The sequence below is a fragment of the Xiphophorus couchianus genome, chromosome 1 (genome assembly GCF_001444195.1).
Source record: "Xiphophorus couchianus chromosome 1, X_couchianus-1.0, whole genome shotgun sequence".
Lineage (NCBI taxonomy): Eukaryota > Metazoa > Chordata > Actinopteri > Cyprinodontiformes > Poeciliidae > Xiphophorus > Xiphophorus couchianus.
This window is the reverse complement of record NC_040228.1, coordinates 17,367,964-17,378,087: the sequence shown is the minus strand read 5'-3', so window position 1 is coordinate 17,378,087 and position 10,124 is coordinate 17,367,964. Positions and strand designations below refer to the sequence as shown.

Below are 10,124 nucleotides of genomic sequence, written 5' to 3'. Positions count from 1 at the left end.
TAAGCAAGTATTAAAGAGCTTGATTCTGTTTTCTGTAGAACGAACTAATTTTCTTCAGAATGTAATCCCTTTTTTACGTTGTTGCTCCCTTATTGCGAGTGAGCACAAGGCACTGCAACCCTAAATTATTTATGATTACGTTCTCTCATACCTTGGGCTATTCAAAGAGGCAGCAGAGCAGTGTTGGAGAAATATAAATAAGTCAGCAACATGGTTTTTTTTTTTGTTTTTTTTAACCTGACACACAGACACACACATCATAGATTGCATCAGTGTTCTGCAGCTACATGTTACATTAGCAAAGAATTATAAAAGCACAGTGGTGCTCACACACTAATTGAGATTTTACTTAAGTCTGCCAGACTGACTCTTGAGGCAGAAAAAAAGAGCAGTGATGCAAGTTAAAATTCATAAACAATCAACATGTACTGGGTAAATTTCTTCTTAAACAAAAACATGCAATTATCTATCAACTGCTGTTGCCTGAAATGATCACAGTTAAATGATTTGATGCAGTTTTTGAGTAAGAATAAAATGCTTCATTTCCGATCCTCACTAGGTTTACTAGTTTATGAGGAGGATTGTCAGTTTTGCTTTGTGTACCTCTGTTGCGTGTTTTCCTACTGCAGAAACAGTAAAGATAAATAGTTGGTCAACGTGGAGGCTGTGTGATCCATAAGCATTACAACTACATCAACACACCAACTAAAGTGTGACTAAGTGCCATTTTTATGGGGCACTCGTCATAAAGCTTTGGTTCTTATATCCAGCATATCCCATAAGGCTTTTATTTTCATAATGATATTTGCAATGTTCACTGCATTGTATCTTCCTCAAGCAATATTTTTTATCTTCTTCATGGTTTTGACTATGTGGGCAGAGGACACTGTTCATGGCAGGTCAAGGGTTTGGACTGGCCAGGTGTGGTGGATTCTCTTTGTTAGGTCATTGGTTGCAATAAAATCCAACTGGCCATTTTATGTAGACATAACATTAGCTTGTGACCAACCTGTTGTTTCAGATTAAAACTAAATCTGAGCCTGACTATTATTGATGGTAAAATATGAATTATCTTCTGCAGTATGAAACAGTTCATGTTTTTTTTTAGCTCAGCCTGAACCTTCCAATGCTGCTTTTATCAATTCATGAGACTGTCTGAGTCCATCATTACCTGTGAGAAGGACTGATGGTTAGGCAGGAGTCCAGCTCAGCTGACACACTGATGGATGCAATTTACTCTGGTATGAGAGACTCACAAGGTAAGCCTTTTTGGGTTGGGCTGTCTCTAATCCTTTGTGCTTGCTGCACTCTGTGGGGCTAAAGATGAGAGCAGACAGAATTACAAGACTTTTCATCACTCACTCTGCCATGGGTTTGCACAAACCCTAATCCCAAAAATGGATGTTATACTACCTTTTCCGCTCTTCACTTGGAGGATTAGAGGTCCAAAACTGAGTGCAGTTTTAGATGACACACATCCCAATTGAAGTGTAACCCCAACTGAGGCACATGCACATCTCACCGGCACAGACAGCGACATGACGAGGCTCCAATAAACAAACTTCTTTTTTCCTTTTTGGTGATTGACTTAATAATGGCCTCTGACCGGTGCCTTCTCTTTGACCATTGTAAAACTGAAATAAGAAAAGCATGGTATTAGCTAACTAACATCGCAAACTTGCTTATTATGCTTACTGCAAGACAAAATAAAAACATTTTCATAACTGGCTTAAGTGTACAAATTATCATACAGATAATAGAGACTATTGTTTTCATTACAATTCAGACTTACAGACAAATCCAAAGCAACAGCGTTTCAAGGTTGATATCGGCTTAATTTGTGAACACTTCGACATTATGTTCGGCCATCTTGGATTTGTCTACTTCCTTTATCTTTCAGGTTAACAAAAACAATGTCACAAAGCAACCACCGGGGGCAGTACTGGAGCGGTTTGAAAAAACTGTTAATCCTGTGTAAGTTACAAAAGGCAGAACAACATGCACAATGCTGTGCAATGCATAATGTACTTTTAAAAAAATCAATATAGAATCACTTGATACAGGAGATAACTTTACAATTACGACAACCATATATTCCAGATACATATGACATTCTAGAATACCCTTCAACTGTGACAACACAATTAGACACATAACCGACAGAAATAACCAGAGAAAGCAATAAAAAGAAGTTTGTCCCTTGAACTGCATCTTACAAGTACAAGGCCCAAAGAAATACTCTTGCAATGTGAAACTTTGGTTTAACTTGAATTTGTTTCAAATAGACTATAGCCATGGATTTTAATTCATCCTTTAAGAAAAAAAACACACATCATCCCTGTAAAAAAAGAAAAAAGAAGAAGTACTGTAAAATTGTATCAGTAGGAGTATTATGCTGGCTGTATGGATGCTTTTCAGGGTCAGGAAAGCTTGTCAGAGTTGAAGGGAATATTGATGAAGTTTATGAATCCTGGAAGAAAAACTTCTTTTATGAGGTTATATGTGATCTTGAACATGCAACCAGATCTACAATGGAATGATTGAAATAAATGGATATTCATGTGTTTTAATGACCCATTTAAAATCTGAATCCAGTTGATTGTTTGCGTCTTGCTGTTCACAGACATTCTTCATCCACTCTGACTTGACTTGTTTTGAAAGATGAATTGAATTTTTAAAAATCAGTCTTGAATCTATAGTACAGACATACCCCAATAGATAAGCAGCTGTAAATGCAGCAATAAGTGGTTCTACACATTTGAAGGTGCGCTAAAACTTTTTATTGCTAAATATTGTAAAACCATGTATCCTTTTCCTTCAGCTCGACAAATATGCACAACTCTGTGGTGGTATATCAGATAAAATCCCATTAAGATATATTGGAGTTTGTGTACATCACCAGACAAAATATGAAAAAGAATCTAATGATCAGGAACCATGTTTACCTAACATTTTAAATGCATTCTTAGTATTTGGACATGATGGCCAAGCTGCAGTCTTACAAACATAATGGATGACCTACATCAGCAACATTTTAGGAGTTGCCAACTGATCACTTGACTTGCAGGTGCTCATTTATCATTTGCTTAATTTTTTTCTTCCTCAGAAGTTGTCACAGGCTCAAATATTTATGTCTGAAATATCATTGTGTGGAGCTGTTATTGAAAAGTTACAGGCGAGCAGTGAAGATAGAGAACAGGACCAATTTATATATTCATAGATCCTTGCATAGCAAATGAGGCAAGAGTTACATCTAAGCTGTTTTAAGGCATGAAGGGATTAGTGATGAACTGAGAGCAGTTTTAAGGTTTAATCAGTGCCAGCAGAACAACTTTTCAAAGCATAAGGTTGACGTTGTGGCATTAAAACTTGTCATCCCTTCCAGGGCAATAAATATAGCTGTCTAATCAAAGCAAGTGGTGTTATAAAAACATACACCAGGTAGCTTTGCTGTTGGTGCCGTGATGCACCTGGAAACGTATATACACTGATGTCAAACACTTTTGTATAAAGCTAAAAAATAATGGGGATGAGATGTTTTATTCATTTCCTTTTAACTTCCAGTCCCCAAAAATGGAAGGTTATTGTTTTGTTTAACGTAGATTGTAACATGATAGTACGACAATGGGCTGCGTAGCTGTTCAAAAATACCGGTTACAGTGGTTTATAAAAATATTCATGACCTTAAAGCCTTTCCACAACTTCCCATGTTTGCTATAAACAGGATGTATGTTATAAACCAACACAATGCAGTGTAGAGTTACAATATTTTGGTCCTGCCTGACATGACATTATATATCATTTGCAAAACAATTTCAATTTGCCCTTAAGTGGAGGTTATTGCATGGGATTTTTATCTTGAAGATTGAAAGTGTCCACTGGCCGCCCATTTGCAAGATCTGGTTTTGAATTGCTTTTCCTTCTTTTGCAGACTGAATGTGTGTGTTCTCTAGCATTTGTGTCACTGTAAACCGGGTCACCAGTCACTCAAACATCCTCCAACTAAAAAAGCTTTCAAAACATGCTAAAGATAGATTATGGCGCCTCATCTACAAGCAACTTTCACATATTCAGAACTGTAGGTTGTTTTACTCTGTAATCTGACAATGTGAACTTTACAACAATTAAAGAACTTGTTCTGTTTCTGCTTTTCTTTTAGCACACAACTGCTTAATTTTGAACTGAACAAAACTAATCTAAAACTGCATAATCTTGAAAAGAAGAGAGAATGATGATGCATGGATTTATGCAGATTTGTACAATAATTTATTGCAGAACAGTCTTTGGAGCAGTCGGGAGCCACAGGGGTGTATAAAAGAAATCTTTCTGATTTTATTATGTCCCAGTAACTTTTTTAATTCATTTGAAACTTTTTGTCTGCTCACTTTTCTTTTTCACCGGAACTTTGCACCCCTAAAACTTCATAAAAGGCAAAAGTAAAGGACTGATTTTGAAGAATAAAGACAGAGATGAACCCAAGACTATGATAATAATTAAATAGAGTGATACAAAAATGTGCCGGCATAAAGCCGCCACATTTCACCAAAGCTGATACTATTCACAAACAATAACTATATTTAGATACCATTTTATGAAAAGGAATGTTTCTGCGTACATGTGTGGACTTTTGTTCTCTTTTATGGTAGGTTTCTTCCAAGATTTGGCTAAAACCGAGCACAGCTCTAATTAAAGGTTTCCAAGCTCTGGCCATTTTAAACTTTCTTAGCTCAACATAGATCTTTGGTCTCTAATCATAGGTCCACTCTCTCTGCACCCTCTGCACATCTTCAGGAGACACAGCTGAATGTGGAGCACTTGAATATGGTTGATTCAGCAGATTTGCAGTGATAGAAGTTGGTCTTCACAGCAGAGATCTATGTGGCTTCACAGGCCACAATGCACACTCTGCACTTTCCTCGTGTAAGACAGGGAACAATGTGATAAACTCTCTAGCTGTCTAACATTATCGCCTGCCAAAATTGTAGAGGAGATCACTCCAAGTGCCTGACAGAAAGTGCAGCTTGTTTTGTCCGGGTGCACGAGAGTGTGTGTAATCAAACACTGCTGGGTCAGAGTGAACGGCAGGCAATTAGGGGTGATTAGAAGCCACTAAATCACTGTCAGTGTTTTCCATTAGTTCATCGGTGTTTTCTGCTAATACAGTTCCTGTCCTAATTTTTGAAGAACAAAACAACACTTAGGAAACTACTCTAATGTTCTCCATCTTTCTTTCCTTGGAAAACATCTTTCCTGTTCCCTGTGCCCAAGAAGCATCATCCCACAGCTTTGTTGTCTATTGAACTAAAGGTCCATGGATTAGGCTGGTTACTCCCTAATGTTAATTTTGTTGGTCTGACACCAAACTGCTTCATACTTACTGGTGTCTGGAATCTAACAATGGCTACAATGTGTTATGTTGTTATAGAGTTGGTAAACAAGAATTCATTTGATACAGACATGTCCATAAAGGGACGTATCTAAATTTTGCACACAGTGGCTGTCAGTGGCTGTGGTAGAAGATAATTGCTGAGCTACCAGTCATTTTCTGCATTTAATGTTTTCTTCTCTTTAATTGAGTTTCTAATCATAGTGCACTGTTTCTGAACAAGATGGGATTTTTGTAATGTTGGTGCTAGCCAACGAACTGTGCTATTACCAGACACGAGAGATGGATTTTGGGAAGTATAAATCCCCACCAGGTCCATCTACATCGGTGAATTTGATGTAGAGATCCTCAAGTCCTACAAACACGGTGATGACAGGTACTCATGTTATTGCTGTGGTGTGCTTGAGAGCAGGCATTACGTCTAATGATGAAAAGAAAAGGAACAGACATGAAGAAATCAGAGTCTCTTTGGCATGATGCTACCTGTACTGAAAGAGGTGGCTGAGTATAGACTGTTGACAAAGTTGTCAAATGACTGAAAATGACAGCCATCTTCTCCAGGAAATACTGGACAAATCCAGAGAGAAAATCAGCAGCAGGATGATTCAACCACTCTGTCTCACCGAACGATACAGGAGGTCCTTCCTGCCAGCTACTGTCAAATTTCATAACGCCCACACCTTTAGAAGGTGCAAACTCAAAGAAATGGATCTAACCTGATCTCCATGCTCTTTTCATCTGTTCAGTGACATTCTCAGTCATTGTTTATCAGTTAAAGTGTTTTATTATCTAGCTTTTGATTTTTGTTTTTTGTTACTCTGTTGAGATTGTTTTCCATTAAGGTAAAATCCATGTGTTTTTCCACCTATATTTTCTCTCTTTTTGATCAAATGTGTTTGTGCAAAATATACCAAATACAAGGTCTCTGTTGTCTGCCATCATGTGATGCAGGTAAGTGACTTTGCAGCAGCACAATGTTACTCAGCTCCCCTGGGACAGGGTCCCAGGACATCCGTTTGGACTAAGGCAGTCTGAATGCCATTAACTGTCCTCATATGACTCCCACAGTGACTCAACTCTGCAATGTGACTTTTCCTGGAAGACACAGGTCAGGATAGTGCATCTAGAGTGATGCAAAGAGGACTAAAAATATTTAGTAAAAGCTGCAGCAATAGACGGACATTAAAAAGAGATACAGGGTAAATAAATAGGAAGTAAAACCAGAAGAATGTTTATAGGAGCAAATGAGTATTTTCATTAGAGGGAAAGATGGTACTGTACAGTGTGCGAATGTATTGTCATGGTAATAAGATACAGTATTATATGACCTTTTTTACAAACTGGAGAATGTTATTTGTAAATAAACTTTCCACTCTCCACTTTCAGTTCAGTGGTGACTGTCTTCCATTACCTTATACTGCCCTCTGTTGGCTCATATGCAAAAATCTTGTCTCGTGAACCGAAAAGATCAGAATTACTTGTTTATTCTCTGTGATTTTTTTTCCCCAGCCAAACCTTTTTTTTTTCCTTTCAGACACAGGCTCAAAAATAACTCCCAGTGGTGGCTTTGATTCAAATTCATGCTCTAACAGTCGTCAGCCTCCACTCCGTGCTCCAATTTAAATGTCTCTTCCTCCTGTCCAGCTGCCATGGCGAGGCCACTATCTCCAGAATGACTCACAGTGCCCTGCTTACAAATGCAAAGATGGAAAGACACCCACAAACACACGCTCGCTGCTTATAGAGAGTGGCAGTCGCCAGGTTCTCTGCCAAGTTTCTGGATAAACGACTGGGGTTCCAGATAGTCACGAATGCAATGTCTTCACTCCTTTTAGGCTGCTTTTCATAGCTCCATTGGTAAATGTGGGTGTGTAATGGGAAGAGAAGAAATTAGATTCATATTCATAGAGGAATACTTTAGTGTATGTGTGATTCAGGGTAAGTCCTGTATGTCTTCAGTTTTACTGTCAGCTGGTCAGACAGACAGGTGTTGCTGTCAATGTCAAAGACTGTCTCTGAGGAGGAAAGCTGACTGGAGGATCCCAGACTTCATTAGCAGGTCAATCACTTTCTCCCAGACAACATCTGGAGGACACCGAGGCCACCCAGCTGCTGCCACACACTTCTTAATTTACCATGTGTCATTAATGACATCAAAACTAATGTATCTACACTCCGTTATAGTATCAGTCTACGCAGAGTTCTTTACGTGATGATGTGCATTTTGACTGCATTACATTAAACGTTTAAAAATAAAGTCTTTTATTTTTTGCTTTTATGTGCGATCAGATTTCTCCCCTTTCCCTTTATTTTAATATCATTTACTTAAAAGTCTTTCCCTCAGTCTCCCTTTAATATCTTGTGTCTGTCGATTGCTTTGAAAGTCACGTTTGCAAAATTGATTTGAAACCAAACAGGGAGAAACCAAATTATTGTCCCTCTGCGTAGCACTGCAGGCAGACCATCAGACATTGGCAAAGCGCTGGGCGCCTACACATACACACTCAGTGCGCTGACATTGATACATTCCCAACATGGGATCACAGGAGTACAAGAGAGGAAATGAGGAAAACAACTCTATTCTCAGCTGACCCAGCAACAGCCAACGGCAGTCTCTTCACATCAGAGCAGAGCATGGTTTTGCCGCTAAAAGACAAGTGACAAGAGAGGTTGTCTCATCTTCTTGTTGAGTATTTTACTTATTTATACAGTGAACAATTAATATGATAATGTGTCAAATTCACAACACCTCTTCGTATTATTCAGCAGAATCCACCCTAATAAGGATTTTGCAGTGTGAATAGTACGACCGATTACGCTGCATTAGATTGCATAGAATGATTGCTGCTACAACAGCTTCAACCGTTTTTTTTTCTAAGAGACTTTGGTGTGTCTTTGAGTGCTGTACATGATGCAAGCTAAGATGCTAGGAGGTTTAAATGTGTATGATTGATTTATGAATGTGTGTATATATTTTATGTACAAAGAAAAATAGGTTTCTTTGTGCTGTTGTGATTCAACGTGGTGGTGTCAGATGTGACAGAAAAGACCAACGCTAGCTTACAAAAATAAACATGTTTTCAGGTTTTCAAAAAGAAATGGTCCCAAATGAAAATATATAAAAATAATATTTAAAAATGTAACTTAGATATACAACATATCGAGATTTAACAGACTGAATTAATCTGTACAATTTTACTCAGAGGTTTGTGGTTTGTAACTAGTTTTAGAACTGCAAGTTATTAGGCTTTGGCCAACCACACAAATACTTTGCTAAGTATACATTTTCAGCCAGTATACAATGCCATATTAAAGTATTCATACCCCTTCAACTTTTTCATTTTTCCACAATTTTGTTCATTCTTCTTTGAAAAATAGCCCAAGCTCAGTCAGAATGGATGGAGAGGGAAAAGCAATTTTAAATTTAGCCACAAATCATTAACTTTAAACAAACTTAAGACTGGACTGGGAGTAGATCATTTTAACACCTGAATGTACTTTGACCTAAACTAGTTATTTGTAGTTCTGTTTGCATTTTTAGTGTATCAGCTGCTGGGGGGAAAAAAGTCTCAAATCTTCTGCAGCCTCCAATGCTTTTCTCAAAGTATTAACCTGAATGTAAGCTCAAATGATCAAAATTAGCTTGGTAGAGCTGTGTTATTATACCTTTCTCCAACAGACTGAATCATTTTGTATGAAAACAAGGACATAAGAAACCAGTTTTTTGTTAGACTACATCAGAGGAAGATGAGAAATAGACAAGGATTTGCTGCATGTACTCTTTCTCTCCATAATTCACGGGTAGCTGGTAAAAAAAAGATTAGAAAACTCCATTACTCACACTTCTCCAGTAGAAAGAGTTGTGAATCTTTAATGACTCAAAGCTTGGGTGTACACATTACTGCTAAAGCACTTATGAATGTGCATGAGAAAGCTGAGTGAAACTGAGTAATAGATTTAAAGAATGATTATTTTTATGGACTTATGAATGGGACCGTTAATGTAAATGCTGGTTCCATCATTCATTCTAAATGAGCTATTCTTACATCTTGACACTTTTTAACAGATGTATTATTCTTTATTACAAAAATGTTGAATTTCATTTAGTTTTTTCCTATCCTAATTCACCGAATGCACAACAAGATTTGATGTGGGGTATTATGCGTTTGGGTTTAATTGTTAGTGTTTCCAGACAGAAATGAGAGGACTTTAATGATGGATTCTAACATTTTGAATGATGGAAAAATATATAAAATCTCACAGAGAAAAGGAAAAGGATGAAAAAAGACATTTAGAATTGTCCCACCATACACACAAAATAGGTGCAAATCTTTTCCATCAATTCAAGCAATTTTGAAACTCAAAACATTTAAATATTTAGGATCAATTTCACTTTCTTTTTGGTGTATGTGCCTTTTCTTTACTTTCTATTTACTTTCTAGCCATTTTTAACCTTGTTATGCAAATGCCTTTTAGGGTCACCAGTATTTTATTGTTTAAAATGAAACAGTGAACTGGGTCAGAAAAATAACATACTTAGTGTAACAAACTGCGTCTTGATGTTTCTGAACAGTGTGTACTTTTAAATTTATAAGAGCTTTACTGTAACAAGTAAGGTTTCCAGTTCTGTCTGATTTTTAGTGGCACTGATGACCCACTAGTCCAGTCAAATATTTAGGAATGCTATTACTGTCAATGTTAACTCCAAACACAAGATATTTGCTTTGTAGTTTTATAA

The 10,124-nt window shown here is 37.3% G+C and overlaps 1 long non-coding RNA gene across 1 annotated transcript; it reads right to left on the bottom strand.

Moving 5' to 3' along the window:
- Window positions 1-1,176: 1,176 nt before the first annotated feature.
- On the bottom strand, window positions 1,177-1,878 carry LOC114149226 (uncharacterized). Its single transcript, XR_003596469.1, has 3 exons — window positions 1,793-1,878; window positions 1,414-1,634; window positions 1,177-1,317 (listed from the first exon to the last, which is right to left on the bottom strand). It is a non-coding gene; the product is annotated as an uncharacterized LOC114149226 (long non-coding RNA).
- Between the last annotated feature and the right edge of the window lie 8,246 nt (window positions 1,879-10,124).